The sequence below is a fragment of the Urocitellus parryii genome, unplaced genomic scaffold (genome assembly GCF_045843805.1).
Source record: "Urocitellus parryii isolate mUroPar1 unplaced genomic scaffold, mUroPar1.hap1 Scaffold_105, whole genome shotgun sequence".
Classification (NCBI taxonomy): Eukaryota; Metazoa; Chordata; class Mammalia; order Rodentia; family Sciuridae; genus Urocitellus; species Urocitellus parryii.
The window spans coordinates 226,899-252,041 of NW_027551821.1; the positions used below are offsets into that span (position 1 = coordinate 226,899).

Genomic DNA, 25,143 nt, shown 5'->3' on the forward strand with positions numbered 1-25,143 from the left:
CAGGGAAGAGCTATACCAGGAACTGAGAGACTGTGTTCTAGCCCTGTCTGTGCCAACCACTGGCTGTGTGGCCCTGGGTGGTCCCTAATGGTCTCTGGGTCTAGACTTCCAGCCAATGATCTGCTTCATCTGAGTGCAACAATCATGAGGCTTTGTGAAACCTTGAGATGCCTTTCTCCCATGTGCAGGGTCTCAGGACATTTTCAGAGTCAACTAGATGACAAACTATCCTACTTTCCCAGCAATTTCCCAGTATCAGTGCTAAAATCCCAAGTTCCCTTGGGCAAATTGGGATGACAAGGCTCCCTTGCTGGGTTGTGTGGAACCAGTGTGTGTGTGTATGTGTGTGTGAGAGAGATGTGTATGTATACCCATGCATCCTCTGAAATTATACACAGGATCTTGTGTATGAGTACTATCTGGGTAGCAAGGCCATACATATTCTTTTTGGAGATTCTCAAATGAATCCCTAATAACAGCTAACAACCACCTTCTTTAAGTAAATATTATTACACTCAATGCTTCTCTGGTTTGGGCAGTATAATATTTACCTGTCAAATGAAAGTATCAAATGGTTACATCTAAAGTCCTGGAGAAGTGTCTTAGTGAACCCCTGTGAACTGTCTGCACTGAACCTGGTTGCTAAGGGAAAACATTGGCTGCTGAAAACTGCTTCCATGGCAAAGGGATAATTTCCATCAAGTCCCAAAACTTCCAGTAGTCCTTTCTGGCTCAATATTAGGCACCATAAGGGAGCCAAAAGATCACTTTGACCCCACCTAATCTTGAGTCTAGTTGAGCCCACAGTGAACCAGTGCTTGATGCACATTCCACCCACCTTGCAGTGGATTTTTATTGTTGTTGTTGATTCCTTCCTTCCTTCCTTCCTTCCTTCCTTCCTTCCTTCCTTCCTTCCTTCCTTCCTTCCTTCCCTCCCTCCCTCCCTCCCTCCCTCCCTCCCTCCCTCTCCTCCTCCTCCTCCTCCTCCTCCTCCTCCTCCTCCTCCTCCTCCTCCTCCTCTTCTTCTTCTTCTTCTTCTTCTTCTTCTTCTTCTTCTTCTTCTGGTACTAGGGATTGAACTCAGGGGCACTTAACCAATGAGTCATATCGTGAGCCATTTTTTAAAAAATATTTTATTCAGAGACAGGTTCTCACTGAATTGCTTAGGGCTTTGCTAAATTGCTGAGGCTGGCTTTGAACTTGCAATCCTCCTGCCTCAGCCTCCAGAGCTGATGGATTACAGGCATACACCATTGTGCAGGGCTTGTAGTGGGTCTTGAAACCAGATGCTGGATGTCTGAAAACTACAATGTCCATACTCTCTTGCATCTAGATTTTCAGCTTTCTTTTACTTTCACAAATTGATGTATTTACATGAGATTTAGAAGATGACAGCAGGCAGGGGCTGTACTTTTCTTTCAGCAGTTTATGCTGATGAAAATCTGTAGAGTATTTGACTTATCTTGGAGCACCATTGACAGACATGTTTGTGTTGGTTGCTAGCTTTGATGGTGTTAGGAGAGAGGGTGCAGATTAGCCCTTTTGTGGGTAAGAATGGGTCAGGGAGGACTTGGTTCTGGAGTGGCAGCTGTAGAAAAAGCTTCCTAATTGTAGTCTTCCTGCTGAAGCAGTTTCCTGAAGAGGTTATGGTGGCAGAATTCAGAAAGTTGTTTCTAGATCTTGGAAGAGGTAGCAGCTCCTTTGGAAGCCCCGTTTCCAAAAGAAGCTCCCAAATTCTGCTTCTTCAGTCCTTTCTATAATTCTCATAATGTTTAATGCTCTGAAATAAATCACTTTATACCTGAACCAGCTGGTTGTGTTCTGTCCTCTGAACCCAAACCCTGAACCAGAGGCAGAATTCAAACCTGTGCTACACTGAAAATGGTATACTGATTAGGTTGAAACACCTTTCTGATCTCCTCAGGGAAGTTAGTTGTCTTCTGAAGTTTTTCTCCAGTAAAATTTTGCTCATGGAAGGATTAAGTGGAGAACAAGTCAGAAATCAACTTTATCATGTTTGTAATGAAGATGCTTTGGAATTTGGGGCATGGAGAACAGCAGCTTAGTCAGTGTTTATTTAACATTGTTCAAAAGTGACAGGCTCTGCATTTACTTGATTCTTATGTTTGATGGCTACAAAATGTTCTCTCAGGGTTGGGGGAGGAAAATAATTAATCGGATTTATTGTAACTCCCTCAAGGATAAGATAGTTCTACACACTGCACATAGATTCTCCATGCCAAGCAAATGTGGCCCACATCTCCAGTCCTTTGGACTTTGATGGTATGAACAGGTTCCCTGAGAAGCATATAATCATCCCCCCTTGTGTCCCCCCAAATAAGGCTAACATTTATACATTAATTACACATTGGTATGGGTTCTTTGACAGCCTGAGCATGGTTAGTGTGAAAATGTGAAACTGATGTTTCCTAATGCCCCGTCACCTCTGGGTGAAATGATAAAATGGAGTTTCTGAACCTGCTCCAGTGAGGATTACATCTTGAACATCTGTTACCCCCTCCAAAGGCTCAAACATCACAAAAGATTCATTTTGAAATAGAGGACAAGACTCTGTTTGCAAAGTCATTGCTGCAACAGTAGCTGATTGGAACAAGACTCCCAAGGAGCACTGAACTGCTTTCTGATGGAATTGGTGGTGGGATTTAATGTTCAATCTTGGCAACTTGGAGTCCAACCAGGAAATAGTCACAACAGCAGTCCTGCTTGTCCTGAAGAATGTTGGCATCCCGAGGAACCAAGCAAGCTGGAACTAGATGACACACATGTTTTGACAATTCTTGCCACCTGAACTCATTATAATACTTTAGAAAAGACACAGATGTTACATGAGTCATTTCTTGATGGATTCATTTTTTTCCTACTTTAATATAGAATGTTAGAAGACAACCACATAGAAAGAGAACCATGGCAACAAGATAGAATTATCTGAAGTGGGGTCACACACCTACATTAGAAAGCCCTCCTCTCTGGGTAATTTTCTCAATAGCTGTCTTCAGGTCTCGAGAATTCATGTGAGTTTTGAGGTTAAACTGGTTAGCAGGGTTGTCATTGAAGAGGTAGAACAAAAAAAAATTAAAAAATTAGCTCAAAAGTTATTACTGTCAAGAAAGGTAAAAATAATACTTAATTCTTTTATATACAAAGAGAAGCTGCTTCAACGCCTTAAACTGTGTTCATAAAATGTTCCACTGTGGGCAGAGTGATAGGAAGACAGAGACCGGGATCCTTCACAGGGGAAAGGTTAATAAAATAGGTACTTGTCACTCCGTTTCTCTATATGCTTAACAAAACACTTTTGAAATCTTAAGAACTGTTTGCTAATCTTGTTCCCAGAATGTGCTGTCTCTAACTGTGGACTGTCTGCTAATCTTGTTCCCAGAATGAGCTGTCCCCAACTGCCAAACTACAAAATGTAACTTCTCTCGCTGCCCTCTCCAGGGAAAGTATATAAGCTCTACTCAAGCTGTTCTCAGGGCTCTATCTCTCTTTGCTATAGAGAGCTCGGGCCCCAGCATGCTGGTCTCCAAATAAACCCACCCTTCTGCTGTTGCATAAGACAGTCTCTTGTGGTCTCTTACTCCAACGTTTCGCCGGACCCTTACAACAGGGGATGGAGAGAGGTTTTTTCAGAACTGTGACCCACTGTATGAGTGTGCAATCCATGTAGTCAGATGGGGGTTGGTTTACTGCTTTGCTACCACCATTTGGGATTCTTAACAATTTTTGAAAGAGGACCTGCATATTATGACGCTATTTTGGGCTATATGTTACTAAGTCCTCAAGTGTGGGCATGGAGACCTTTTATTTAAAAATTTGATGGTACTGGGGATTGAACTCAGGGCCTCCTGCATGCTAGGCAAGAGCTTTACCACTGAGCTACACTCCCAACCAGGGAGGAGACTTTCAAAGCATCTTTTCCAAGATCCCCAGAAGTAGATCAATGAGAAGTTGCTTTGGGCAGCAAAGGTGCCTGACAGTAGATCCCTACTGAGTTCTTGGGGGTAGACAACGCAGTCACCAGGGAACCAGTCACCAGGATCTAAGAGACAGGAGACATTCTCTGCTTCTTTTCCCACCCTTTCTTCTTCCCTCTTTTCTAATCTTCTTAGGTATCTCAAGGTGATCTGAGTTATTTCCATAAGCTGTGCTAATCAAAATGGCAGGTGATGTAAAGCTGGGGTGGGGAGATAGAAAGCCACTTTCAGGGAAGACAGGAAATTTAAAATAAGTTCAACCAAGGTAAGGCCTTGGGGCAACTCCCCACCAGATGAAAACTAAGTCCCATGGTGAGGATTAAATGAAAACAAGTAAAAACAGTGAAGCAATCAGGAAATGGGGAATTTTGGACCTCTTAGCTGAGCATCAAATGTCCTTATCTGAGGAGGTAGTCACACACTTACACTCTTACAAAGCAATCCAGTGATGGATGGGGGCTCAAACCTTTCTTTTTTTAATATTTATTTTTTTAGTTATAGTTGGACACAGTACCTTTATTCTACTTAATTATTTTTATGTGGTGATGAAGATCGAACCCAAGGTCTTACACATGCTAGGCAAACGCTCTACGGCTGAGCCTCAACCCCAGTCCTCAAACAATTTCTTTATAGTAACAAAACCCAGACTCATGTACTCCCATTGTTTGGCTTCATATTTTGGCTTTCAAAGCCTCCATGACTTGGTTCTAACTTATGGTGATACTCCTCTCTCTTTTTCTCTCTCTCCCCTCTTCTTCTTTTCCAAGATATCCTATATTCTAGTCAAAATGCCAAAATGAACTGCTCACTCTTTCCTGTGTTCTATACCATCTTGTTACTTTGTTTTTGTTTTGTTTCGTGGTACTGGGGATGGCATCCATGGGCGCTTTTTGCCATTGAGGCTGGCTTTGAACTTGCGATCCTCCTGCTTCAGCCTTCTGAGTGGCTGAGATTACAGGCATGCATCATTACACCCCGCAAGTCTTGTTATTCCTTGTGGTCATGTTTTTCAGCCACCACAAGCACTGGCTTGTAGGGGACACTGACGTGTTACCTAAAAGAAACACAGGGATCCGTTCCTGTGTACCTCTGGTCATAGTAGTATCATCAACAGATCAACACATTACCTATTTTACATGTGTTTGTCTTTGAAGATACTGAAAGTTAATATTTCTTAAAAATTAATGATATTTATTTTTTTAATAATACAACATTAGGTGAGAAGGGTTTAATACTTTTCTTGACCTTGGATAATGTGTAAATGTCTTTGGCTTTCAGTCTCATAACAGTGCTGTCCATTAGGATTTGTTTGGTGATTTGCTTTTTAGTCAGTTGTCACCTCATGAATTCCTGAGTTTGGTCTCTTTTCCATCTTTTCCACAGCTTTGCCACACATGGTAGATGTTACTTAAGCACTTTCTGAAGCACACTCACATACCAATCAGCAAATCTCTTCTCCTATTGCTGAATGTACCAAATTATCAATTAACATTGAGCTCACAACCAATGGCGCTATATCTCATGCCTGAGAGAAGCCCATCTAACTTTTGTGACTTTCTCTGGAAGCCATAGCACAGCCTTCTTGTTACATCACTATTATCTATCAGAAGCAAAGAGGTTATTACAGGAAAAACATAGCTTTCCAAAAATTGAAGGAGCCAAATGGGGACCATAGACAACTTATAAATAGGTGGAGGATAGGTATCCCAAAAAAGCTCTCAAAACTACAAGGAAGATGTTGTTAAGAATACATCAGAGGCACCAGGCACAGTGGTGCATGCCTGTAATCCCACTGACTGAGGCGGCTCAGGCAAAAAGATGGCAAGTTTGGGGCCAGCCTCAGCAACTTAGTGAGACCGTGTCTCAGAATGAAAAATAAAAAGGGCTGGGGATGAACCCCAGTGATAAAGCATCCTGGGTTTAATCTCTAGCATGCCAGAAAAAGGAAAAAGAGGTACAATTTTGATTAAATAATAAATAGGAGCCACTCATATTAGGAGCTAAAGGTAAACTCAGCAGAGGAAAGGAAATGGTGGATTTCTTCCTTATGTTATTTTTTAAAAGTTGAAAAGATCACTACTCCCAAGTGCTTCCTGCAACCAATGAGCCAGAAAACACTGTATCAAGTATTGGACAGCACCCACAACATTCTAGGCCAATCTGACAAAAAATAAATGCAGAGAAGTCACTGTGATTTAAATAGCATAAAAGGGATTAAGACCTAAAGGAGGATATGGAGAACTGGAGGCCATCCTGCAGATTGTAGCATTCCCGAGGGCTGCTGAGCTGGCAGGGTATGAAAATACAAAAGCACCTTGTACAAAACCAGGGTTCAAAATGGTAGGCAGGAGATTATAGGCCTTATATCTCCCTATTATGCCAAGTAAGCACATGGAGACTAAAATAAAAGATTGATTCACAGAACACTGATCAGCTGGGCTCTGCTGATCTAAGCTGGGCTGGGCCAGACAACTCTGCTTCTTGCTCTGGTCCTGTGGGTTGGCAGGGGAATCTCTCTTCTACAAGGGTGTATTCTGGTGTTGGTGCTACTGGGACAGCAACTTTATAAGAGAAGTGCTCATGGCAAAGGCAAAGCAGCAAGAGGACAATGGAAAACACGTGGGGATGCTCAGAACTGGCACACTGTCTTTTCTAGCCAAAGGAAGTCCCATGATTAAGTCCAAAGCCAAGAAGCAAGAATCTACACTAGTCTGGAAGAGGCTATGGCAAGAGTATGAATCAGAGGGGAATGAAAAATTGGGACCAATAGTAATCCAGTCTAACACACAGGGCCTTAACAGTCAGCCTTTTCTTTGTCCTTATGTTTATTGTGAATCTTGAAATAACATTCAACTGAATTTTTTAAAAAAATTCTAACTCACAAATCTCTCCATTTTATTAATTTATTTATATTTATTAGGATTACGAACATTGCTGGTTTTATTTAAGTTCATTACTTGTTTTTATGTACTATTCTTAACTTTATTTATTGATTTTTTTAAAAAAAAATTATTAGTTGCTCAAAACATTACAATGATCTTGACCTATCATACATTTTATTCAAATGGGGTATGAATTCTTATTTTTCCACATGTACAGATTGCAGTATCACATTGGTTATTTAGTTTTCTATCTTCTGATAGAATAACCACCTGTTCTATGTTCCCTCCTCCCTCTCTGTTATTTTCAGAATTTACATATTATGCTTCTGAACTTTTAGTGTTGTCCTTTCGTGCGCAGCTATAAGAAATTTAAGTTATTTTTTACTTGTACGCTCCTCTTAACCTGATGAGAATCCTAGGCCTCTTTAACTCTGACCTCATGTCCCATAGTTTTTGTTAATAATTTTAATATTACCCTTTTGCAATACAAACTAAAGTGTTATAATTCTTATTCAAAAAGATTCTTAGATTTAATACACAAGCATATTTTATTAGGTCCAGGTTTGTCATTGTGTCCTTTTTTCCCTGTACCTTCTTTCTGAATTTACATTTCTTCTTGTTGATAAAAAACATTAAAAAAAATAAGAATTGATAGATACTTAACATAATAACCTCTATATCTTTAGATCTGAAACCTATTATCCTTGCTAGCTACTCTTCTGACAAAGGATTAATAGCCAGAATATTAATGAACACAAAAAATTAACACCAAAAAAACCCCAATCAATAAATGGACAAATGACCTAAGTAAATATTTCTCAAAAGAAGAAAGGCAAATGGCCAACATATATAAAAAAAAGTTCAATCTCTTTAGCAATCAGGGAAATGTACATCAAAACTACACTGAGAGTTCATCTCACTCCAAATAGAATGCCAGTAATCAAGAATACAAATAATGGGATGGGGACATAGCTCAGTGGGTAGAGTGCTTGCCTGGAATGTACAAGGCCCTGAATTCAATCCCCAGCACATTTGTGGGATATATTAATGTATAAAATGTTTAATTAACATAAGATATTAATTACAAAGCACTTGAACTAAATGAATCCTAATTCTGATGAAAGCTGAACATAAACACTTCATTAGCAAAATGAAATGGCACTTGGAGTAAAATGAAGTTGCCAGCCATGGGGCAGGTGAGCCGGAGTCCTCTGCATTGCTTGAAAGCCCCCAAACCAGGGCTCGGTGTCCAGCTAGAGGGTCCTGTCATTGTGCACAGTCCAGGATTGGCCCACTTGAACACCAAATTCCCTGATTTAGCAAAATTGTATTCTCAGTGACTTCAAATCAGTCCCGTGACCTGGATAGACTGGGTGGGTTTATGCTCTCTATTGATCTCTGCTTCCTGCCAGCAGCTTCCTTCACCCTCCTCAGGTGGCTCTTCTGTCTGCTGCTGAGGCTCTGGCCTTCCTAGTGGTCTAGCCCCAACTGTTGCTTCTCCTCCCTCTTCCTCCTCAGTTTGTTTTATTCACATTCATAGTTTTAATACTAAGTATATGATGAACTCTTTCAAATTCTTATCTCTAGACCCTCTTATAAGTTCCCTTAGCTATTATTTATCATCATCGTGATACTGCTGTTAAGGACTGAATATTTTTGTTACTCCACAATCAATATGTTGAAATCCTAGTCCCCAGTGGAGACTAGGCATGCAAAGATGGGCCTTTGGGAGGCAAATAGGTTAAGATGAGGTTACAAGGGTGGGGTCTTCAAGATGGGATTAGTGTCCTTATATAGAGGAAGAAAGACCAGAAATCTCTGTGTTTACCATGTGAGAACAGAGAGAAGGCAACCATCTATAAGCCATGAAGAAGACCCTCCCCAGGAACCAAATCTGCAGGTACCTTGACATTAAACTTTAGAGTCTCCAGAATCATAAGAAAAAAATATTGTAGTTTAAGTCACCTAATTGATGACCTTTTGTTATGGCAGTCTGAGGCGACTAATACAGCTTTGTAGACGTCTCAAACCAAACATGCAGAAAGAAGCTTGTAATCCTTCTGACTCCCTGTCCTGATTTGTGGTAGACCCATCCACACAAATGGCCAGGTTGTAATCAGAGCATTGGTGCATCTCTTGATCTGGCTTCATCATTCTCCTTTTTCTTAAAAAAATACTCCTTATTGAGGTATAATTCACATATTATAAAATCTACCTCTTTTAAGTGTGCAACTCAATGGCTTTTACTATGTTCACAGAGTTGTGTATCTACCCTCCCCCCCCCGAATCAACATGTTTATCACTCCAGAAAGAAACCCCACAACTTTTGCCATTCCACTTTTTCTGTTCCTTCTGGTTACAATCAACTCTATAGATTTACTAATTCTGTAAGTTTCATACAAATGGAATCATACAATATGTGACCCTTGTGACTTTCATTTAGCATAACGTTTTTGAGGTTTATCCCTGTTGTAGCATGGACCAGTTCTTTATTTCTTTTCAATGGATAGATAATCCTACCATCATTTCTTCTGTGGTAAACTGTACAAATTCCTGATTTGTTCCTTGCTTTAGTATTATTTCCTTTAGTGCTTTCTCCCCACTCTTCCCAGAGGAATCTGTAAGCATTACGCTGCTTAAATCCCACTTAAGATCTTCTAGTGCTTCCCACTGTTTGCAGGACATCCAAACTTCTGGGTGTGTCATAGCAGTCCTAAGGTGCTTCCCTTCACTACCCAGACTTTTCCCACCCCATCCTGCTGTGCCCTTGGCGCAGTCATGGGGAGCATCTGTTCTGCCTGTGTCCTACAGGTGCATCCCCTCTCACAGAATGTCCTTCTTCCAAAATTCAGCCCGGAACACTCCGGCTCATCCTTCTTTATCTACTTGTCATCTCCTCTTTGAGTTTCCACAAGACCTTGAAGACAATTCTATTAGGCATGTGCCACTTGCTCTAAGGATTTCTGAGTACCTGTGAATTCCTTGAGTCCCTGTCTATCCTCAGGGCCTGGATTGTAATACAGGCAGAACTTGGTAAATGTTGAATAAATAAATGATTAGAGATAGAAAGAAATATACTATGTTGAATTATCCTGTTAGTGGCTCACAAAATAATAGCAATTGGAAGATTTTTATTTGAGCACATGTGTTGAAAACCTTCAGTTACTAAACATCATCCTATTCTTGGATAAACCTCAAGAATGGCAAATCAAATCTACCTTTAAAAGGGACACAAATTTTACTGCCTGGAAATAGCTTAATTTACTTATCAAAAATTCACTAGATATACTGGTGACCACTCTATTTCACCTTGACACTAATAGCTCAAGGATCTCAGTAAATAACTGTTTCATAGGAAGTACTTGCTTTTGAATTTCACTGAGCAAAACGCCCTTTGCACACATACAATAAATTTCGATCATGTGATTCTTGTGACTGAAGGTATTATTAATAGATGTAGGTATCAAAGGGCTCTGTTGCCACATACTAAATCTAAGCAGCTCAAACAGAATTCATTTTTAGGAAGTGGGTGGCTGATCCTCACTGAATGGTCAGTGTCCTTACCTTATTATGAAACTGAAATTAATTCCATGAATTTTGTTTAATACCATTTTTAAAAAATATTTAAGTTTGGTAGGGTTTCTACTCTTTCATTCATAGTGGCAGTATTAGGATACCTTCTGAAAAGTTAATGGTTTTGGGCAACAGGTGATATTCAGAGACAGAGTGTGGCCTCTATATTTAGAAGCACATAATAAGTAAGAACTGAGGTTTGGGCTGAGTGGTAGAGCATTTGCCTATCATGGGTGAGGCACTGGGTTCGATCCTCAGCACCACATAAAATAAAGGCATTGTGTTCATCTACAACTAAAAGAAAAAGAAAAGGAAGAAGAAGCCTAAGTAAAATGATAGCCCCAAACATCAAGAGTTAGGGTAAATCAACATATCTACCCAAATACCTCTCCTTTCCATGTACATTCCTCTTCTACCTGGAAAATTACTTCAAGTTGCTAGAATTCAAGTCCTGGACAGTAAAGCACTAGGAGTTTCCCTCCATCCCATACCCTAGGGCACTTCTCAGTTGTTTTCTTGGGTGAACCTGTGGCTGTTGAAGGCTCATAGGCAATAAGAAAAGCAATGAACCTCTATAAAGAACCTCACTTTCCATGTCCAAACTAGGGAACAAAACTTCATGTATGTTATCAAGATGATTATTACCTGACAATATTATTAGGCCATCTCAAAATCCTTCTCTTCTGGCACATGAAAAAGAGCAATGGCACTCAACTTCTGGAAAGGCTAGTCTTCCATATGCTCTATCCAAGGCAAAGAATTTTCAAAGAAAGAGTTTGGGTGATAGCATAGAACCTATGTTTGATTAAGAGAGTCATAGTAGGGGAAACCCCAAATCTATAGACTCCCTTCAAATTTTTGGCACATGTTCAAACTTGATTGTATGGAATGAGATTCTGAGAATCCTCAGGGGGAAAAAAAACATCAACAGGAAGACTTAAAAAGTCAAGGAGAGATTTCTGCAGATATCCACTGTTGGTGAGACAGAATTTGAATCCCATGTCCTGCTGAATTAGATAGGCTTGGCAAATATCTCAGATTTTTCACTGAGTCTACAGAAAGGGTATGACTTAGAATAAAAAACACTTTCCAGGATTAAGAAAACCACCATAGGGCTGTGGTTGTGGCTCAGTGGTAGAGTGCTTGCCTAGCACATATGAGGCATTGGGTTTGATCCTTAGCACCACATATAAATAAATAAAGGTATTGTGTCCATCTACAACTAAAAATATTTTTTTTAAAAAAAGAAAGAAGAAAACCACCATAAGATTGTTAGCAAAACCTATATAGATGACCCTGACAAAACTTAAAAATAAAACATAACAAAACCTTTTCAAGTGATATTTGATCCATCAATAACTTAATTGTTTGAAAAAATACAAGCGATATTTTCACAGGAAGATAACAGAATCGAGAGTTTCTAAAATGTATTATCCATAATGTTCAAAATACAATTTTTAACAATGCTATACAAATGAATAACATAGGGAAATGTCATTCAGAGACAGGAGTAGGGTAACAGGTGGGGGTTGGGGAGGCAGTCAATAACAACAATATGAAAGGGGTGAGAGACAATCAGATCTTGGAGTTAGCAGACAAGGACTGTAAAAAAATATTCTGATAAATATGTTAAATAAGCATGTAAATATAATGGTAGACAAGGTGAAAATGTGAAATTGAAAGAATTACATGGGAATTCTAGATCTGAAAAGTACATTTGAAATTACAAATTTATTGAGTAGGATCAACACAGATTGGACACAAGTGAATATATTTCAAGGTATGTCAGTAAAATTATTGAAAGAGTTTCAGAAGCACAGAAAATGGGGGAGGGGGAATGAACAAATTTCAGTGGCCTGTAGGATAGCATCAAATGGTGTAGCATATATATAACTGGAGTCTAAAAGAAAAAAGAGAGAGAAAAAGAGGTATAAAAAATCACTTAAAGAAGTATTGGTCAAAATATTCCAACTTTTAGTGAATAAATGACAAAACAAAAATTATCAGAATACATATAAAAGAAAAACACATTTACGGACATAATGATATACTGCTCAAAATTCATCCAGAGGGAGGGAAAAAGACACATTATATACAGGAAAACAATGAAAAAATTATTATTGAATTGTCATGAGAATTATTGGAATCTAGGAAACAATGGGATGATGACACATTTTTAAGTGGCAAAAGCAAAGTCTACAAGTCTACTTGGAATTTAAATCCATTGGGAAAAAAAGAACTGTTTGCCATCAGTGGTATTGTTCCTAAGATAATTACTAGAGTCATTCTTATTTGTTAGATTTGGAAAGTAACATAAAAAATTCAGTTTCCAGTAATGGTGCCCTACAGCAACTCTCCTATTGAAAACAGCTATAAATTCTGTACAAAATATTTTTACAATCTTCTTAAAAGTAACACAAAGCTGACAAGATAACAAAGAATGACATGGTCAAAATTTGACAAGACTTGGGAATCCAGTTAAGTACATGGAATAAAAGCCATTTTTTCCCCTTTTGGGTATTGAACAATCAGAAAAAACTTGAACTTTAGTTTGGACAGCCATGTAAGACCCAAGGGAAAAAAATCAAAGACCCAGACAATCCAAAATAGAAGAGTCTGAGAGGTAACATACTTCACACTAAGCTAAGACACTAAAGAACAAACTCAAAGCAAAAATGGCATAAGTGTAGTGACACTCAGATGTATTTATAATCATAATTTATATCAGCTGGATGTTCAAAAAAATCTTAGCAATTAATTCACTTTAAAGTAGCTTTGAATTTTGATAATGCCTCCAGACATCCACAAGAAGCAAAAACAAAACCCTCCTGAAGAAGACACCTCTATCTCAGAGCTCATATTAGTCTTATACTTTCTAAAGGACAGTGAGTAGAACACAAAAATAAACCAGGAATATAAAAGAATAAGTCAAGTCATCATGAGCAAGAACTAGAAAACAAGAGTCCATTCAAAGGCTCCTCTAATATCTCAAGTGTAAGAACTACAGAGACAGTAATTATGAAATAACTACTAAGTTTAAAGAATAAAAGATCATTCTGAAAATATCTACTACAAACAGAATGTTATTTGGAGGGGGAGAAAAAATACCCAGGAGATTTGATTGAAAAAAGAACCAAGGTGAACGTCAACAAAACCCAAACTTCACTGGATAAAAGGATTAGAATTAAGACATGAGAAAATGAACTAGAAGATAAATGAGAATAAATTACCCAGAATAAAACAGAGATGACATGCATGGTGGCACACACAAGTAATCCCAGCTACTTGGGAAATGAGGAGAAGATTGCAAGTTTGAGGCCATCGTTAGCAACTCAGTGAAATCCAGGCTCAAAAAAAAATAGGAAAGAAGGAAATTCAGAGATAAAAAGATGGAAAATATAGACTAGAGAAAGGAGAGGACCTACGTTATACATATAATTAAAGCTTTTTTAAAAAAGAGAAGAAAGTGCAATGGGTGACATATTTAAAGAAATTATGAGAATTAGGCAAAATTAAAGAAATGCCAACCTAAAGATTTAAGACACCTAATAAAGTCCCAAACAAAATAAAAAGGAATCCATACTCTGACAAATCAATAAAACTACAAAACACTAAAGACAAAGAAAATATGAAATGTAAAATAAGAAAGTGGCAAAACACAATAAAATATTTGTGTCTGATATATTAAATAAAATAAGTAAAATGCATTCTGTCACATACAACTAAGGAGAACAAATAAAAATCATAATAATAAAAAGTAGCGCTAGTGTGGCTCTGATTACTTCTGAAAGTTTTAGGAATGAAGGAGATATTAGGGCTAGGGTGTGCCTTAGTGGTAAGTGTGTGTTTAGCATGTCTAATGGCCTGAGTTTGAACCCCAGAACCAAAATATAAATAAAATAAAATCAACAATAAAAAGAAAGATAGTGGGACTGGGGTTGTCTCACTGGTAGAGCGCTCACCTAGCATGCATGAGGCACTGGGTTCAATACTCAGCACCACATTAAAAAATAAACAAAATAAAGATTGTGTCCATCTACAACTAAAGAAGAAATTCTTAAAAAAAAAAGAAGTAGTATCTGAAAAGACATTTTAAAAGAGTAGCTGGATCTGGGCATTATGGTACACACCTGTAATTTCAACAGCTCTGGAGGCTGAAGCAGGAGGATCTGGAGTCAAAACCAGCCTCAGCAACTTAGCAAGGTCATAAGCAACTCAATGAGGCCCTGTCTCTAAATAAAACATTAAAAAGGGGGTGGTGGGGCTAGGGATGTGGCTCAGTGGTTAAGCGCCCGTAGGTTCAATCCCCAATACCAAAAAGAAAAAAAGACATCTGGAAACTTAAGTGACAGAGCTTATAGAAAACTATTTCATTCTTGATCATTTAATCTCTCTCTCTGGCCTCACTTTACCTATACCTAAAGTAAGGGTTATTTTCAAAGTTAGTTCCAGCTCAAAGATTACATTGTCATTATATACTTCAGTCAGTGGGAGGTGATTCAAATTATAATATTCTACTGCCTAAAAATAAAATGCTAGCTATCATCAGAAAGAACAATGGAAATAAAAAAGAAATCATATCCCAAATTCTATAAAGCTATCCATATATGGAAAACTAACACAAGTGTTGAAACTGACAAACTTTTTAAAATATATACTGTGTGTTTTGTATATGTAAAAACAAAAAACAATAACTAAAGCACTTGTTCTTTTTTTTTTTTAATATTTATTTCTTAGTTCTCGGCGGACACAACATCTTTGTTGGTATGTGGTGCTGAGGATCGAACCCGGGTCGCACGCATGCCAGGTGAGCGCGCTACCGCCTGAGCCACATTCCCAGCCCAAAGCACTTGTTCTTAAACCTTGCATATTATAACTATAAGGGAGCTTTAAAACATGAACAAACAAACAACAACAACAAAACCCAGTAATGCCAGGGACCATATTTCCAAAGATTCTGATAAATATTATTGATTGGTCTGGGGTGAAGCCCAGGGAATAGGTAACTTTTAAAGTTCCACACATTATTCTAAGACTTCAGCAAGGTTTGAGAAATGTTAAAACTTAAATAACAAATAACAAGATATGTTTTAAAAGAGTAAAACCTCATAATTAAAGCTTGTGAAATTATCAAGTCTATGAATAGAATGAAAAATGAACCTGCTCACAAAATTATACCATACCATCATGGGGTTTACCTGTTCCAAAAATAAAGGAGTAAGTTAAAGGACCAATTGAAATTGAGGATTAGTTGCATAGAGTAGTAAGTGTGTACAATGTTACCCAAGGTATAATGAAAACTTTAGATAATTATATTCAGAAGAGCTCATATGAATTCCAAGATAGCAGATGCCTGGGGGTTATCAAAGAGAGCAATTACTTTCAAAGTATATAACTATTTTGAAGCAGATACTCAAGATCATCATTCCTATTAAAATGTCCTTAGTGCAAGGGTCAGAACCAGAACACTAGACTGCATGGACCCAGGACGGCACATACATACTCTAGCTTTGAAAGAATTCATGACTGAAGATCATACTTTTCTCTGGGGATAAAAGAAATAGAGTAAAACTTAACACAGTGAATTTGCTGCTATTTATTTATTCAGCACTTATTTGTGTTATGTACCACACCTGTACCAGATACTTTAAAATAACTCATTTAAGTCTCACAAGGCAACTAATTATCCTCACTTTACACACAAGAAATCAAGGCTCTGGAAGGTCATTTGGGCAAATATGTATTAAAGGCATGATATACAACAGTAAATTGTAGAGCATGGAATTAAACAAAGATCTATACCACTGTGCCTTTCACAATATTTTATATATTATCATAATAACAAAAATAAACATCATTTTAAGTGCTTACTTTTTTCCACTTAAATGCTTAGAAAGTCTTCTCCACAGTTTTATGAAGCCACTTCATCAAAAGATGTTTCAATCATTTTTGACTCCCCTTTTTCTCAAATTTTACATCCAACGCCTAGTTCATCTTGCTGGTTCTATCTTCAAAGCTGTTCAGAATCCATTATACTTTGATGACATAACAAAAAATACATTCATATATCCCTGCCACCCTCACTCATTTCTAGCCTGAATTAACTCAGCCTCCTAACTAGTCTTCCTGCTTCTTCTACCCTTCCACATCTATTCTCATTTTGGCAAAGGGATCTTTTTAAAGACAGCCATTACCTCTGCTCTCTGATTAAAACATTACAATGGCTGCCCATCTTGCTGAGGTATAATAGGCAAGACTCAGTACTTCTATGACATTATTTTTTCCATCAGCTTTCTCTACTCTTGCCACATCTGCCTCTTTGTTATTCCCCAAACATTCCAAGCATTCCCCCTTCTCCTGGCTGCTTCCCCTGCTTACACAGCTTCAATTCAGGTTATTACATTTTCAGGTTTTAACTCAAATGGCATCTTATCAGTAAAAGCTTTCTTCCCCTCTCAGTATTACACATCCCCCTTATCCCAACAGGGCATTTATCACCTTCCAATGTGTTATGTATGTATTTATCACTGTCTGCTCCCAATTTAAACTTGATTAGAGCAAGATCTCTTCATTCTCTTCATTGTTGTATGTTTTCTGGTACCTCAAATGGGATACAGCATGAGGTAGGTACTTACGAAATACATGCTGAATGAAAATATAAATTATTACTGACAAAACCCAGATTCATGAATACTCCAGCATACAACCTCCACACCACATGCCCTGCACAATCTTATAACCAACTACATACAATTCTAGCACTTTCTGGTAAATATCCAAGCCTCTTCCAATTCTACCACATATAATCATCAAAATCTAGGGCCAAGCCAGGAACAGTGAGTGGTGCACACTTATAATTCCAGTGACTTGGGAGGCTGAGGCAGGAGAATCATAAGTTCGAGGTCAGCCTCAGCAATTTAAAGAAACCCTGTTTCAATTTAAAAATTAACAACAAAAAAAGGAGGGATGCTGAGGATGCAGCTCAGTGGTAAATCACCTCTGGGTTCAAACCCTAGTAATCCCCAAAAATCTAGGGCATGGGTTATGGGGAAGGACCAGGAATTAAACCCAGGGGCACTTAATCACTGGGCCACATCCCCAGACTCCTTTTTACATTTTATTTTGAGACTGGATCCAAGTTGCTGAGGCTGTTTTTGAACCTGTGATCCTTGTGCCTCAACCTCCCAATCTGCTGGGGTGGTGAGCACTGTGCCACTGCTCCCAGCTAGGGCCACTAATTTTTGTGTTTCATATATTTGCTTTCCTAATAGTTAGAAAATTTCAAATACTGACCTTTGGGTTCTCTTTAACTCAAAGCATTTTCCTCCAGCTCTCGTTTCCTTCACTTTCAATTCTTCCCTCTTATGCTATTCTAAGAAAATTAACTTTCCTAGCAAATTAGAAACTCTGATTCTTCTACATATTGTTTATTTTATATTATACTAACTAGACTACATGTTTCTTTGGGGTCTTTAGCACAATGTATCACATACAGAAAATATTCTCAAATCTTATTAGTATTCCTTCTCCAATTCCTTTCACACATGTAAAGCTCAGTAATACCTTGATTATTCTTTTTTTCTCCCATGAATAGCCTATTCTCTTAGTGTGGGAGAACATTGCCAAAAGTTAATAGACAGTCTATTAAAATGTGCCTGGGTAAATAAATGACAAAAGTTTTCGGTACAATATAGCTGTTTTCTTACTCTCAAATTCAGAATGTGGCAGAGGCAGGCCAGGTAGTTGGGACCTTGGATTGCCTTTGAAAACTCTGCCTTGTCAACTTGAAAGAGCAGAACTGACAGGTTCCTGAAGGGACAAATTAGACAGAATCTTAAATCTTTGTTGGTGTTAATAACATGAGAAGAAATTTTAAAATGATCCATATTTCATCAAAATTCATTTAACTATTTTATTTCCTATTGTTTTACTAGGAATATTTCTAATGGTGAAGAAGAAAAAGGAAGTGAAATGTTTGAATTTAATGATGATCTGATGCAAAAAAAATGTTTTTTTTAAATTTCCAATTTCACTAATAAGGGAGACAAAGATCACAGAGTATTGCAAACCCTCTTCCCCTTTAATACTTAGGTTCAGAAAATATGACAGTTTTTAAGTTTCTCTATGGGAACTTAATTTAGCACGAATCAAGACACTGTAAAAATGTATTGTTCTTAATATGATGAGCATGAATGAGAAACCTACCTTAAGTTTAAAGTGTTCATGTGTGTGTCTGTGTCAAAAAGTAAAGATTGACAACACAGGAAAATCAAAAAGTTTAAACCTGAGGGAGAGGGTGAACAGGACAGGATGGATTAGAAATTCCCAAACTCCTACTTATAGTATTGAGTTCTTGTTTGTTTTTGACCAAATTAGCATGACTTATTTTACAATTCCTAAATCAGAAATTAAAATATAAGCAGCTATATAAAAAATCATATCCTGCAAATGCACACATTAATGTTAAGCCCTGCCTTTAACTCTTTCTTGAAGCCTGAAATCCACAAGCTCATTTACACAATGCATTACTAATAAAAGTAAAAATGTATAAGCATTCAAACTTGTTGGGTACTATATAGACATGATCAGACTCATTCTAAGAAAACTTACAAATTTCAAATAGACTATATTAGAGCACCATAACAGTAGAAATGAAAGTCACCAAAGAATATAAACATACAACTGTAGAAATACAGACTTAGAAGAAATCATAGACACCATGGACCACTTTCACATTCATTCAACCTGTTCATCCATCATCTCCATGAGAGATCTTCCCTAATGACCCCATCTAAAACAGCTGCCCCATCACACTTTATTCCTCTACCCTGACTTGTTTTTCCCCACAGCTGTTACCACTGTAAACCATTATTCAACACAGCTGCACTTGCTGATTATTTTCCTTCAGACTAAAACATAAACTCCACAAGGGCAGAAGCTCTGTCATTTTTGTTAATCCCATAACCTAGACACACATGGTGGGTATTCAGTAAACATGTCATGAATATAAATGATGAAAGTGAAGCCCAGAGAGGTTAAAGGATTTCCTCAAGGTCACAGAGCTAGCAGCAAGCACGGTCCTTATTGATAACCCTGTCTACTATAATCTTGCCTTGTTGGTCTTTCCAGAACCACTTCTCCACAAAAGCAGTCTGTTTTAGCACATGATTCTACTTAACAGATTTTGTCTTCTCTCTCTGCCAAAGAAAATACATATTACAAAAAGAGGTGGGGGGGGGGTAAACTGGATAGCATTTTAACTTCAAGTACTTTACAAACAAAAACTGTACTCAAATCTCCTAAGCATATAGGATTAGCCCCTAAAACAGGCACAACCAATAACAGTTCTTTAAGTTCCTTCTGAAATTAAGTGTGTGCTTTATAACTTTTAAGAACCAGCACTGAAAACCAACTTACCAACTCAGAATGGCCTGTAAAATATCAACTCACTTTCATTCTTCTCAGGGCCCACAATAGCTCACCTCTGGATATATTTTATCTGGCAGATTATGTAAGGCAAGTAATTAATACTGAAGCCTCTTTAGCTCCTTTAAAAATACATGCCAATCTCACAAAACATGGAACATAAAATTAACTCTTGGCAAGTTTTAGATTCTGAGAACCAGAACCATCTGCAAACCATGACTGGACCACAATTACCTAGGTCCTTCATTCAAAATCCATGAAACTAAACGAAACACAGGAGCGGTGAAAAAGAAGAAAAGGCCAGAAAAAAAGACATTCACATACAAAAAAAGGGAGTTGATATTTCTAACACTATTGCCCAACATCAGTCTCTCACTGAAAGCCAAGGCCCCACGGACACAACTTGGGCTGTCTTCTTAGATCACTTTCCTTGCAGAAAGAGAAATCAACTACCAATACGTTTGGCAGATAACGTGTCCAGACCTAGGATGGGACACGGTAGGACAGCATGTTTTGCTCAGTGTCTCTCAAAACTACTGTCAGCCCAATTAGTAAAGTAAAAGGGACGCCCTAAGATGTAGCATGGCAGGAGAGTGGAAATGAGACTGGGAGTTAAGAGTGGGAAGCAGCAGAGGAAAAGGCGCGGGGAGGGTCAACAACGCATCCAGAGCTGGAGTGAGAACCCGGGTGGAAGAAGTGGGGTTAGCGAAAGCCAAAGGTGAAGGGAAGAAGGGGATGAGGTTCTGGGTGGGATGGGCGCGAGCCAAGGGGGAAGGGACGCGAGAGGACTGTGGGAGGGACTCGTCGCCGGCTGCAGCAGCCTCCGCCAGAGGCCGGAACCCCTTAGCACCGCCGGCGCCCGCCTGGGTGGTTGTTACTGAAGAAGACGCAAGGACCTGCCTTGCTTGGCCATGGCGGCCACAGAAACCCAGGGAGCTGCCCAGGCGCCCAGGAGCTGAGGCAACGGAGGCAGCCAGCAGCACCTCCCACTCCCTCCGCAGCTCCCGACCCACACCCCAGTCAGCAGGGAGCAGTCGCTTGAGCGCAGGGCCAGCCGAGCCCGTGACTGGCCGAAAGTGGGTCAACTGCGGCTGCGCCGCAGCCCAGCGCCTGCTGGGAAATGTAGTCGCGGGGCGGGGCGCCGGAGGTCAGCAGGCTGCTCCTGGGCTGGGCGTGGCCGCGGTCCTGCTCCGCCCCATCTCCACCGAGGGGCCTTGGAAGCGCCCAGCGCGGGTTTCTTCTAGGTCTGGGCTAGGCGGCGCTGTGCCCCGCGCCCGCGGATGTCCATCGAGGGGCCTTGGAAGCGCCCAGCGCGGATTTCCTCCACGTATGGGCTAGGCGGAGCTGTGCCCCGCGCCCTCCCGGGGGACAGAAGCTGCGGAAGTTCATGGTCGGCGCTCCCAGTTGTACGCACACTCACACAGGGAAGTATCACGCTAACATATCAGCCCGAGTTGCACATCTTTTAGAGCTTCCTGATCATTTTGTTTTTAAAAATAAAAAAGCTGAAAGCAAGCTGTACTGTCCACCTGCAGGACGTTGGTCCTCCCACCGGTCGCACTCCGTCCTCTCGTTAGCCCTGATGTCGGGAGTTTCTCGGTACTCCAAGACCTTCCACTCGCCCACTCAGGGTCGCCGTGGCGCTTGCCTTTTTACCCGAGGGGCTCAAACCTGTTGCCTGATGAGTTTTCATTTACAGGAAACTCTGATCATCTCTTCCCTGAGACAACACAGCGGCTTCCTGGGGCTTGTTCCCATTTCTAGTTTGTTGAGGTCTCCAGAAAAACTCTTTCATCTGAAGTACATTTCCCTTTGTAGTAATCCTGCAGTGAATCCTGTAAATGTTTCAGATATCAAGTAACAGATGCTATGTCTCATTTTTCCTATCATCCCCCACTCCCCGAGATTTTTGCTCAATTCAGTAGAGCAGATATTTTGATTTGTCAGTTATATCCCGCGCCCTGGAGCTGTAAGATAGATGACACAGTTCAGAGTTCCGATCATCAGAGATTGAGATTTTATACACACACACACACACACACACACACACACACACACACACACAATGCCTTGAAACTACACTGACATTATTATTACCCTATATAAACGTATGATTACACTACTGGTGTGACTCAGCACCATATACAGCCAAAGGAATGAGAAGTTATCCTCCATATGTGTTCAATATGTCAAAATGCACCCTACTGTCATACATAGCTAATTAAAACAATTAATAAAAAAAAAAAAACTACACTATGTGAAAGAACAAAGTCCCTTTCTGCTCCAGACCAGATCTCCCTTGGGTATCTAGGGACCTCTCCTTTCTCACTTGTCAGGTTCCCAGTTTCTTCCACATTTCACTTGCATACTAGCAACACTATCAATCTACCAAAGGCAAACCCAAGTCCATTCCTTTTAAATGAACGTTTTGTAAATGTTTTTCTTTTCTGAATACCTTGATATTATTATATTACTAAAAAAAACTCACTACAACGAAGGGACAAAGGAAGGAAAAACACTTAAGAATTGAAAATGAAATTATTGGGCACTGATTTCTTCAACCTAAAAAGTTACTTGTAATCCTCTGTTACATAGGATGATCTTTTGGGATATCAGAACTGATGTCCACGGGGGGGGGGGGACGTAAAAATATAGGGTGATGAGTGATATGTAAGGGAAGGACATCCTCTCCTTCTCCTCTCTGGCCTCCCCCTCTTCCCATGGATACTTGTGCAAAGAACAGGAAACACATTGTATCTGGTCTAGTTGCAAATAAAGATGGCAAGCTCTAGCTTCTCTGTTATTGAATGTTTCCGTTTTGTGAATTCATCCTTTAGTACAATAAGAAGTTGATCAGGGCCTGGTGTATTCCCTGTGTCATAAATTATTTTGGATGCTAAGTGTCCTTTGAGATACAACCCAGTTTTCTCATTTACAACTCAAATAACAAAAGTCCAAAGAAATTGATTCTTGTCCACAATGAGATTCTGAGTGCCGAAGCCAAAAGTAGCACATAGATTTCCTGCCTGCTAATTCAGGGATTTTTTGTTAATTAACAGGTTGACTCTTCTCATTTGATCTACCAGAGTACCAAGGAGACAATTATTCAATAACCACTTTTTTTTTTATCTGAGAGGTTTAAGTAATCTTACAGGTTTGAATATTAGCTGTTTTTCTCTAATGTAGACGTGTGCTGATTCATCCTTCAACTCAATTCATAACAGACTATGAAACGTAATTAAATTGAGATAACCTGGACTACCATATATATACAAAAAGCACTGTTTTGATTCGTGGTTTAACTTTATTACCTTTTTTTTTTCCTTTTCAAGAATTTATTTATACTCAAGATAATGTTGATGATTTATGTCATGAGAATATCATTCAATTTACCAAAATATTAAAAGTGGTTATAGTAGAAATGGGATTATGGAGCAATTTTCACTTGTTCAAAAATTTTTCATATATGGTTATATTTCTTTTTAGTAACAAAAAAAATATTTGTAAATAGGAGAACTTCCCTTGTAGTCCTTTTGCCTCAAATTGCTTTAAGATAATAAGATACATGCATTCCCAAATTTCCTCCTAAATGAATCAACTTCTAAAATTATTCATTTTTTAGTAGTGAACTTACTGGTGTTTCCTCTGCCCCACTTTGTGCTTTTCTGTTTTTCACATTTTCTATATTAATTATGAATTACTAAAAGTATTTTATTGAATATAACATATATACAGAAAAAGCCAATGAACATTGACAAATTCAACATATCCATATAACCACTATTCAAATCATGACATACAACATTATAGGCATCCCAGAAGCTTCCTCTCAATGTACATTCTCAGTTATAACAGCAAAAATGTCTCTTGAATTCCAGGGAAATATTCTTTAAAAGTTAATGCCAAAAATGACATAGCATTTGTAATTAGCCAAAGTTAAACTTTATTTTACTATCTACTTAATTTTCCAGATTTGGAAACCTTGAGCAAATGAGATTTTTTTCATCCTTGATTATTTTGTTTTAATATGGTAATATCAGTTACACTACAAAGTAACAGTGAGATTATATGAGAGGTGAAATGTAAATCCCTTTGCATAGTGCCTAGCATATGGTAAATACTAATAATGGCTATATTTTAATACAATTCAGAATATTGACTAAAATGATACATATAAAAAGCAGGCTTTGAGCTGGGCAAGGTGGCACATTCCTGTAATCCCAGCTACTTCTGAGGCTGAGGCAGGAGGATTACAAAGTTTGAGGTCAGCCTGGAGAGTTTAGCAAATTTGTCTCAAAATTGCCTAAGCAATTTGTCTAAAAATTAAAAACAAAAAACAGGCCCTGATAAATATGAGGGGTTCGGTTATTGTTCTTTTTACTTTCTCATCCCTCTTCCCCTATTCAGAATTTTAATTTAGTAGAGTTAAAATAATCTTACAAACAAAACAAAATTAATGCCTAAGTCTAACATTTAAGACCTCATAGTGTGGTAGATTTCCTAGTCTTTTCCTTTATAATGAAGTCTAAATAATATAAAAATAGTGTTCCCTAAGAACACAGAGTTAAAACCAGATTAAAGTGAAAAATGTAAAATACTAAAAGTTTATTTTGATAATAGGAATATTTTCTACTTTTTTTATATATGTGTATGTGTTGTGGGATGAGCATTATAGTTCTATAAAATGACAATACGTCTGCTTTTATGTGTGTGTGTGTGTGTATGTGTGTGTGTTTCATTAAAATGAGTGGTTATCTTTTTTTCAAGTGATTTTATTTTATTCATTTTTTAAATTTTTGATGCTTTTATTGAAAAGGTACATTTAAAAAATACACAGACATTTTACCATTTACAGATTGCAGATATAGATACTCTAAAAGTGTTCACTATTTTATTGTTTTATGATACTTCTTGCCCCTGATATCACAAATATTCTAGTCTTGTTGATACCAACTTTGAAAGGGGGGCATGGGAGCATGACCTGCAACATATTCAGTGAACAGAAAGACAAATTGTTCAATTATAAATTTTATATCTTCTGTACATTATTGCATTAGGGAGCCACAAAATTATGTAGCATCATTACAAATGAAAACAAGTTAAAAATGAAGATAATTACGTAGAAATACATGGATTCATTGTCTTCTTGCAGAATGCACAGGATGTGCCAAAATGTGCAATTTAGGAAGCTCTTTTTGTGTTTGTGTATATTTGCTTAGCAACTCAAACCAGTGAGGAAGCTACAAAATAAGTTAGACAAAAATAGC

At 38.4% G+C, this 25,143-nt stretch overlaps 1 non-coding gene across 1 annotated transcript; it reads right to left on the bottom strand.

Moving 5' to 3' along the window:
• Window positions 1–3,835: 3,835 nt before the first annotated feature.
• Trnaa-agc (transfer RNA alanine (anticodon AGC)) lies at window positions 3,836–3,907 on the bottom strand. The gene has a single exon. It is a non-coding gene; the product is annotated as a tRNA-Ala (tRNA).
• Between the last annotated feature and the right edge of the window lie 21,236 nt (window positions 3,908–25,143).